Below are 10,141 nucleotides of genomic sequence, written 5' to 3'. Positions count from 1 at the left end.
AGGAGGAATGTTGTTGGCTTCTTACTCTACTTCTAGGTCTGACATACACCACTTGTTCAAACCAGTTGGCTTTGATACCACTCTGATGTAGAGGTTATGTACTCACTTCTCCAACCGGTGCCAACTGGTTTCTTCCCAAGGCTTCTCTTAAACCAACCAATGGCTCAACACTATCTCACCCTCCTAGGGTCTTCTAGAACTCCTCCCTGGCCTTCTCCTTAGGTCCTTGGACTATGACAAGTTCTAATTATTGATGAGAGTTCCAAACTCTCTTGGACTCACCTTGAGTAAACTCAACCTACTCACTCACACCGTGGGTACAAACCCTCCACCTAGGATATTTGCTTCACTTTCACAACCTGTCATTTGGATGGATATCTCAAACTCTAGATTCACCCTTTCACACTCTCCAATACATCTTCCCTTTACCTATTTCAAGGTTGATAGTGGTTTGGTTCATTTAGGCTTATTCCTTGTAGCCCTTTTGAACTGGTAAAAATAGAAATATTCAAAATTATTCCCAAAAACCCTAGGACTTAATTGGTTTTTTGAATACCCTTTTTGAGATTACACACAATATCAAGAAATTTCATCTGGGTTTTGCGTCTAAGGTATCTAACCCTTATAGGGCTAAAGAGGCCTAATTGCCCCTTGTACACCACAAACTTGGAGCAGCAGTTTTAAACCTCTTTAATATGATCAAACATGGATTCTTTTGGTTTTTTAGGGTCTATATATACCTAATCCACCATTCTTCCACTTTTGTACAATACCCAATCTCATCTAGGGCTCATTTCACTCTTTCCCTATGCTTGACAAGCACACAAGCCAAGCTAGGGCGAGGTGGAAAATCCACAACATGGATTCCCCTACTGCAAAACAAAAAAAAAACCATATCTACAAGCTCTCCTAACATTCTAACAAGTCTCAGAACGTTTCAACCATGGAATGTTAGGGAAAATGTCATTTTTGTACAAAACCCTAGTTTATAGAGATTTATAAGCCACATGTACTAAAAATGCAATAACTTTCAAAATATAGAACTTCGGAACCTCAGACTTAAATAAAATGAAATATAAAACAATTATATAACTTTCCATGCCATTGGATTGAGTCTTCCAATCCGTACAGGTCGTACAAGTAAGTTAGAGCAGCAAAATACGTTAGAAAACAAGAAAAGATGAGAAAAACATAATCTTCTTCTTGCCAAAATAAAAATCAAATGATCAAAATCAGTCTTTACAAGCCTTATACTAGCTTTAGGAGTGGTTACAAATCTCTAACCAACCTTGGTATGTTGTTTTGCTTCAACATTTTTAAACTTTCAAAATTGCTCATAGCAACTTTTGCATTTTTTACAATTTTTGGCTTGGGTGAGAAACTTGGCTCCAACCCAACTTTGGCCACTCCAAAGTGACTCAAACAACCTTTAAAACTTTTAACCAACCCCAAGCAACCATTTCCTAATAAAAAATCAAATTGCCTGGAAATTGCTCCACCTAGCACCCTAATGAGCCTACTAACATACCAAGCCAAAATATATACAAAAACATCAAAATTTGTCTTTGGTGCTCTTGCACCAAAAGGGATCCTTTTCATATAGATGAATAGGTATAATGTTACCTTTGCAATCCTTATTCATAAATAATGGCATCTCATTTTATCTCTCAGTGTGTATTGTTCTCCTATAATCTGCATCGAATTTGTCTAGATCAATTTTCCCCAAACCCTGGTTGGTTAAGCCAAAGCACTCTGCAATTCCTATTCCATTGAGGTCAACCATTACATAGTCATCTTCTTTCCTGACAATCCTAGAGGCAAGGTCATACTTCTCAGAAAGGAATCTCAACAACTCCACCTCCATGAATACATTAACCACAATCAATTTTGCTAAATTTTGAGTCCATGTGTTGGAAAAGGGGATGGCAGGGTTTCTATTTTGGTAGAAATAAGAAAGCAACCTCCAGCCCCTAATGTGGATAACTTCATCACAACATTGAGTGCAATTGTCTATGAATTCACCCTTTTCCTTTGCACTACCACCCAATTCTAGAAGCACCTCCATTGTATTTGTGTTGAGTGGCCTCCTTTTTGCTTTAGCATCACCTTCATCATATGCCACTACTCTCTATTCCTCTTCTACATTAATCACGAGAATGTTTGTTGTATAGGAGTTGATACTTTCTAATTCTTTGGTGCCCTTGGCTTTTAAGGAGAGTGTTTTCTTAGGGTCTTCCATAGGTTCCTTTCTCTTCCAAGGATCCCTAGGCCTTATTGGCTTTTCCTACGTACGATTCTCTTGCTAAAGTGGTTGGACTTGACCTTCTAGTTGCAGAGGCAGGACTTGGCTCTCTGGTGGCATTGGCTCTTCTTTCAAGAGGAGGGATATCCCCTTTTCAACATAGTTTTCTTAGAACCTAACCCTAATGCTTACTAGTTTATCTAGCTCACTGAATTTTCTATTCAATTTTCATAATTTCCTTCAACAGATTTAAAAATTTCTGACTAATTTCAATCACCTACTAAAAACTTCTTTGAATTTTGCAACTGCTCATCCTCGCACTACAAAATTCCTCTTCAACCTTCAACTTCAAGTAATCTTACCAGCTCCAAGCATTTAACATATGGCTCTCCTTTATGGTCTAAGTCTTTTTGCATTTAATGGGCACAATTTACCTTTCATCCAACACCCTTGGCTTTCATCCAACACCTAGTCATATTGTGTTTTCATTTTAAACCTAGATCGTTGATTTCAATTTTAATTCTGATGAACACTCCAAATTTGCCAAAGGATTCGTGTTGTAATTCCTTCTTTATCCATGCATATTCCATATAATCCATGTGGGGTCTACTATTTACCCACTACCCTTATTCTCGCACACATCCACACTTTAAATTGGGTCTCATTGTTTATCCTGTGGGGACACATGCATAGTAATCACTAGTTTACACTCACTTCCCACATACCCGTGGGAATTTTGCAAAATTATTTAGATTAATGCAGGGATGCAAGAACATACTCGTCTATTTCTGCATGCCCGCAAGGTTTACACAAAATTTAAACTCTTCAAGCAAGGATGCGGGTAATATTCAAGAAAAGACATTTTCACCCTGTGTGCCTACAAGGTAATAGGGGATGCAATGAAACTTTGTGGGGATGTGGGTATTACAATATAGAGCTAAAATTAAGCATGTGCACTAAGAGAAAGGGTTTAAAGTCATCATGAAGGGGCAACTCCTAGCAGAATTTACAAAGAGAAACCTAAGGAAAGGAAATTACACTTGGAAAATAAAAAGGGGCCGACCAACAAAACAAGGCTTTGAACATGGGGTCGGTTAACATGATGATACAAGACCCTCCAAAGTGCAAAACTTAAGCGGTCCACCGTCTAAGAAAGTCATCAAATGGAAAGAAAATAGGCACCCAAACAAAATTTAAAATGCTAACAAGACACAATTTCAAAAAGCTAACCCAACCTGGGAATGATTTAGCACAGTCCTAACACGACTAGGGAGTCTGACTTGGTATTTTGAATCATAGGAATTGCTTCTATAGATAAGGCTTCAAAGTCTTCGATACAATCCCATACTATGTTCCTATAGTGTCTCAATCTTCTATTTTTCATAGTGTATTGTTTTTAAACTTGCTTGACTATGAGCTCAGCATCCGCTTGACCCTAAGCTATTTGATACCCTTTTCTTTAGCAGCAGCCAATCCTAGTAACATTGCCTCATAGTCTATCATTTTATTAGTGTTCCTAAACTCCAACTTATACTCCAAGGGAAGCTAATAGCCATTTGGGGAAATGAGAACTACCCTCGCTCTCGATCTGGAGGAAGAACAACTTCCATCAAACTCCATCGTCCATAATTCACTAGATAGTTTGGAGATATCTACACTTATCTTTTCCTCTTTGTTTTAAATACACATGTAATTCCGCTGACCTATTTTTACGTACAGGATTTCAACTCTCGGATCTCTTGAATTTAGGACTATGAATTTTTCTTTTGGTTCAAGTTCTAAATGAACTTTCTTCCCATTAACTGGTATTGAGGTGTAAGACCAGTCCATTTGAATTTCTCCTCCCAATTCTTTGCAAAATCATATCAGCTACTAGGATAGTAAGCTTAATTCTTTCTGTAGGGTGGGAAGCCAAGGCGACTTGAGCATCTTTAATTTGATCTATTATAGGTACAGGGGAGGAATCCATAGAAAAACATTTTCTACTTGAGGAGGTGAGAGTTAAGCCTATGTCTTTAGCCACTTGAAAAGGCATTACATTATTAGAATCTCTAGAGTCAATCACACGATTGCTTAACTTAAAACCAGCTATATATAAATATACATAAAAAGATTCTAATTTTACGAAAGGATTCTTTGGGTCAGGAGGTTTTAAATCCTAAGTGGAACTGAGACAACTGGGGTCTATCATAGCCAAAGGATCCTCCTTAGAAACTTGAGCAGTGAGAGCCAAAGTGAATGGCTCATGTTTGATATAATTGACAAGTCTATCTAATTCAAATGGGTTCATTTTGAGATATTCAATTTGAGTAATTTGTATTTTAGTATTCCTGTAGGATTCAATGATTTCAAAAGAATGAGGAAAACTACTACTAATAGTTTTAGAATTTACCTCAAAATAAGTCTTCAAAAAAGTGTCAGCCTCTTCCTTCTTAGTATTTGAAGTCGACCCTTTGGTCAAAATGTACTTTGGATTTGAGGCAACATTATCAACTTTATTCTTATCCTCTAGTTTTTTCCTGATCATACTGACTTCTGGTAAGTAATGTACAATTGGAGTTGCCTGTCTCAATATACAGATCTTCCCCCTTATCTGAATCAGATTTGTACTAATGGAAATTTACTCCTACATCTCCTATTGGTGAAGGCTCTTCAACTTGATATTCTTTTTTTTTATTTGTTGCAAGCATCTGCATTACTCTAGTAATTTTCGGACAAATTGTGCCATCATGATCTATTGTAAGGTGAAAATTACACACCATGTGATTTCCTTTCCCCATCGAAGAAGAAGGACCTTCTAGGGAAAGTCTCTGAGATGGACCAACTATATCTAGAGGTTTAGGTGGTGGCTCGGTATGACTATAATCTTTCCTTAGCATATCATGATAAAAGGGTTGTTGAGGTCCTTTGGGTAGTTGTCTCTTCAAAGTGATAATATCATTGGCTAGCCTCTAGATCATCGAGCCAATGGAACTAATCTCTGAAGATTTACTTGTTTGTAATTCCTTTTTCCACTTTCCAACAGTTATGAAATCATCTTCAATTAACATTGAATTCCTCTAAGTTGCCTCTACATTGGCTAGTGTGGCTCTTTTGATAAGAAAACTAACATCTGATGTCAGACTATTGATAAAGAAACATTTTAAACAATCATCAATTGGTCACATATTTTGTAGGATATGGTTCACCAGCTTATTACATTTTGCTACAAATTTAATTGAGCCAACAGAACATGTTTGTTCTTAGTGGATTTGAACCTTTCTTCAAATTTAGTCCTCATACCAGCCCAATTGGTAACTAAATAATAAAGAAGATTATAAACCATTCTACTATAGCATCTGTTAAGGACTCTACAAAGAGTCTAATAGAGACATCTTCATGTTGTACTCCTAAAATAAAGCAAGCAACAAAGAATGCATGAATATGTTCTTCTAGAGTAACTTTTCCATCTCCTTTGAACTTGGGAACTATCTTGCTAGATCCTATAGGTAAATCATGTAAGGGTCCTGTTAGATTGAGCAAGCCAATAGTTTCTCCCCATGGGACAGCCATATCTATTGGTTGAGGGATAGGAAAATTGGTTTGAGAAGGTAGGACAATAACAACTAAAACAAAAGCCTAATAGGTGGCACTAGAAGAAGAAGGTTTAGAATAAGGGGAAGCGAGTCTTCTCAATGATTGATTATTTTGAATGAAAGGAAAAATGAAAAAATTCATAGTTTGTAGAAAATCATAATCCAAATCACGGACACCCTTCTTTTTGTCACTCCTAGTGTAACTTTTAGGAGCCAGTTTCTAAAAATAAATGGATAAAGGAAACAAAGTCGCCAACCTTTTAATGGTGATTTTGAAAAAGGTTTTGAGGAGGATTAAGTTGATTTACTCCTTGAGAAGCTCCTTCTCTTCTTGGTCTTGGAGGTCTATCTTGAATATAAACTCGAGGGAAAGGTTTGATGACTCTTTCAAAAAATACCTCAGGGTTTTGGGCTAGTTCTTCTTCTCTTTCTAAAATAGACTCCACTTGTTGGTATCCAGTTATGTCCTTCCTGCACCTCCAAACTAAAGTATTTAGGCTTGAAATAATATATGCTTGATCATTTTGCCAACCTAAATTTGGTTGTAGAATAGGGAATATATTCTCATGGGGAAAAATCATTATCAACCATGACAAGACAACATCATTTCAATCCCTAGTAGAGTCGCCAAAAATCTATTTTCTTATATATTTAGTCACTTAAACTTTCTTTTCCAATGCCCAGCAAAATGATAATCTGAAACAAACATTTGAAATAGGTATGATGATATTCTATGCCCACTCTCTTCTTATTTAACAAAGCATAGCTACCTTAAATAATATGAAATGAATTATTCTTGATTATGCTTTTAACTAGAAAGTAAACAAGGTGAAGCTTTTAACCAAAAAGCATCTAAAGGTAAAGATTTTTGAAAATTTTAAATGAATAAAAGTAAACTCAACTTGGAAACAAATCATTTCTTCTAGCAAAGGATGAGAATCATAAATTTCAATATAATTGCATGGATACCATTGTGTTCCACATTCATACAAAAATCAATGCATCTCCACAACAAATCATAAAGAAAACCTCAACCACTTCCATATATATATATATATATATATATATATATATATATATATATATATATATATATATATATATATATATATATATATATATATATATATATATATATATCAATTGAGTCATCAATATAATTAATGTGTTCATCATAAGAGGAATAAGCATTCCCAACACAGCACAAAGTTTATGTTTAGAATAAATATATTGTAGATTCCATTAAATTCATTGAAAGTCATGAAAACTAGAGAGTCAAACATGAAAGTAAGTCTACTTCTCACAACACAAATTTTTCCCAAAGTAAATTTCTTTTAGTTCAAAACACTGCTAATGTCTTTTCGAAAAGTACTAAAAAGATCCAGATATCAGTTTGCTTTCCATATTTAAATTCTAACAACATAACTGATCTAAACTCAAAAATAAAGGCTTCTTGGAGACAGTCAATTAAGCAAATATTGATTCTAATTATTTGATGATATGTATGAGGATATTGACATCAACCATGAGTTGTCTTCAAGATTTTCCAAAGCATTAACCCTAGATCCTATTAAAAACCAAAGTGACACATCATTAGAGCATGGTCCTTGCTTGGAATTGTCAGTAGTTCCATCTATTGTGCTTGATATTTCTGATGAATAATGATGAACAAAAAATACCCTAAGTGGTACTGAGAGGGGGGGTGAATTAGTGCATACAAAAACTGCTCCACAACTTATCAAGTTAAAACAATGCTAACCGGTTGTCTTCATCACTGAACTTAACCATGGCAATACCAGTTAAACATAGTACGACTTCAGACAGCTTAAATCGGTAAAAATGAATACTTCAAATATCATTCAACACTTGATAACTACTTCACCCATATACATATGCATGTGTTGTGTCAATAATACCATAACCATTAGCCTTGCATGCATAATCACTTAAACAAAAATATTGAATCATCACATAAAAAATGCACAACTCATAACACATGGATTTTCCACATGGAAACCCAAATGGGAAAAACCATGGTGGGGATGAATACCCACAAGCTTGTTTTGAACTCTTTTGAAGTCCACTTTGTTAGGAGCCTAGTCCGGTTAAAAAATTTACAATAAGGTTCTGCTAGGAACCGATCTTGTTAAAGATCACTCAGTTAAGGGATGGCTATATACCCTATTAAAGGTTGAAACCATGTTAAAGGTTACCTCACTAGAGGATTTAAAGAACTCAATGAACTTGAGTCGCCTGGTTAGAGGATTTACAACAAGCCTATTAAAGCTACCTGGTCAAGGGATTTTCCTTCTGCTGAAATGATTAGAAGTCAACAGGTAAAGCTTTGATCTGATAATAACACTACTTGCTAAGGCAGATCCTTTTCAGCTCCTCTCCTCTGCAATCACGCTTTGTAGGTTTCACACTCTGGTTTGGCAAGAATCTGAACATGCAGAGACAAAAACAACATTTGCCAACAACAATAATATCAAAACTCATCGGCCTTATAGACAAGAATTAGGTCGGTAACATAAACCCTAAACCCTAAGTATTTTAGGTTTACAATTACAAGCGATCCAATCCTGACCGTCCAAACACTTTACATAGAATGAAATGATCTAAACAGATCTCAAGTCACTTTGCATCATCTGATCTTCACCGCATCTGGAAAACGGTAACCCATCACGTGCTCTTCATACACCGCTCAGAAAATCGCACATTCCCAAGGTAGGCATTCAATGCATTCGATCTCCACACGCAAAATCCTCAAGGAGATCCTTCACGTGAACATAGCTGATGTGGCATCCTGATCCTTATTCTTAACATTCATAAAACACCATTGGTTGTACTGCACAGATCATACCAGAAACCCTAAAACTGAACAGAGACTACCAACCAATAGTAACACTTAGTGAACCTTGACACCGGTCCACTCCATCCCGGTTGACCAAAACCGCTTCCAATCTTCATACCAGTACATACTAGTGTACATGCTTGAGCACATATTGACATCAATGACAACATAATTTATCACCGCTTCATCATCTGCCAACAATCTCCCCATTACCCCTAATTCACCTCTCAAATAGGTAAATGTAGTCTTTGGTAAGGGCTTAGTGAATATATCTTCTATTTGCTCCTTACTGGAAACATGTTCTAATACAACCTCTCTATTTTGCACCTTTTCTCTCAAGAAATGGTACTTGAGTTCAATGTGCTTTGTCCTAGCATGCAATATCGTATTTTTGGAAATATTGATTGCACTAGTATTATCACAGAAAATACTCACCGGTTCAGATATAGGCACTTTGAAGCCATTCAGTTCATGCTTCATCAAGATTGCCTGAGTGCAGTTCATAAATGTTGCCACATATTCTTCTTTAGTTATAGACTAAGAAATATAGCTCTACTTCTTGCTTGTCTAGGAGACTAGTCTTTCACCAAGGAAGAATGCTCCACCAGTTGTACTTTTCTGGCCGTCCACATTACCTGCCCAATTTGCATTGGTAAACACTTTGAGATTAAAATCACCATTGTATGGATACCACAATCCATAGTCAACTGTCCCTTTCAAGTATCTAAGAATTCTCTTTACCGCTACCAAGTGGGATTCTCTTGGACTCTTCTGAAAACGAGCTACTATGCCCACTGCATGAGCAATATCCGGTTTGTTGTGCACCACATAGTGTAGCTTACCGATCATTGACCGGTCCTTCTCATTGACCAATGCTAAATCATCTTCCTTAGTCAATTTACAGCCAGTCACCATCGATGTACCAACTAGTTTTCTCTCCTCCATGCCAAAGGTCTTCAATACCTCTTTGACATACTTGGACTAGGAAATGAAGATTCCATCTCTCATCTACTGAATCTGTAGACCGATGAAGAACTTTATCTCTCCAATGAGAGACATCTCAAACTCTTTCTTCATTTCATCTACAAATGCATGGTCATTTCATCATCTCCTCCAAAGATTATGTCATCTACAAAAACTTCACAAATCAGAATCTGGTTACCTTCAGATTTCAGGTAGATGTTGCTATCCTCACTTGTTCTCTGAAATCCTATTTTCACAAGATGAGAGTGTAACCATTCATACCATGCCCTTGGTACTTGTTTCAATCCATACAAGGCCTTGTGTAATCTACAAAACATTTTACTATCTTTTGATAAGGCAAACCCATCTGGTAGCTCAATATACACTTCCTCTTCTAGGATTCCATTCAAGAATGCAGACTTCACATCCATCTGGTATACCTTAAATCCCTTAAATGTTGCAAATGCAAGTAGCATTCGGACACCTTCCAGTCTAGCCACAGGAGAA

Source organism: Cryptomeria japonica, chromosome 10 (genome assembly GCF_030272615.1).
Source record: "Cryptomeria japonica chromosome 10, Sugi_1.0, whole genome shotgun sequence".
NCBI lineage: Eukaryota > Viridiplantae > Streptophyta > Pinopsida > Cupressales > Cupressaceae > Cryptomeria > Cryptomeria japonica.
The sequence above is the reverse complement of the archived record's forward strand: the minus strand, read 5'-3'. Positions refer to the sequence as shown.